Genomic DNA, 835 nt, shown 5'->3' on the forward strand with positions numbered 1-835 from the left:
CCCTCCTTACTCCTGCCCTAACCCAGATTGATTCTGAGGTACCCTCTTCCCTTTTTCCTTAGGTTTGTCATTTGTTATTGCTGTCCTTTGCACCCTCCGCCCCCCCAGAAAAGAGGCTGGGAGCACATCTGATGCAGTGTGCTGTTGTCATGACAACAGAATGTGGTTATGATGGCAGGCTAGCTGCCTCCTGTTTAGGTGACTCAGCAGGCGGAAGACCTGGGGAGGGGGTCCAGGCTTCTAGGCCAGTGCAAGGCATAAGGAGGCCTGGTAGGCAGACCTTGAGGGAATGGTGACTTGCCCTTTCACCAGCCAGGCCAGGTCAGTTGCCAGTCTTCAGTGATGGAAGTAGGGAACACAGGTGGGGGTGGGGGTGGGGTAGGGCACAGGAGGAAACAACCCTTGGTCTAGAGCAGGATTTCTCAACTTCAGCACTGTTGACATTTTGGGTCAAATACTTGTGTCATGGGGCTGTCCTGTGCATGGAGGACAATGAGCAACATCCTTCTCTGGCTTTCACTCATTGGATGCTGGTAGCATCCCCCTGCCTCCCAGGCACAAAAAACATCTCCAGACATTGTCAAATGTCTTCTGCGGGGGGTGCAAAGTCATGCCTAGGTTGAGAACCCCTGATGCAGACAAGAGACTGCATAGTTTTCCACAGTGGGCCATCTTGTCACTTGTACAAGATGTAGTGAAGGGCAGGACGCTCATGTGAGATGTGGGGACTTCAGGACTCCTGGGCTCCTTTTTTCTCTGGGTTGATAACCCTGTCTGCTGCCTGCGCCTGGGCTAACATGGAATAGGAAACAGAGATACACTTAGGACAGAATGC

The sequence above is a fragment of the Castor canadensis genome, chromosome 6 (genome assembly GCF_047511655.1).
Source record: "Castor canadensis chromosome 6, mCasCan1.hap1v2, whole genome shotgun sequence".
Taxonomy (NCBI): domain Eukaryota; kingdom Metazoa; phylum Chordata; class Mammalia; order Rodentia; family Castoridae; genus Castor; species Castor canadensis.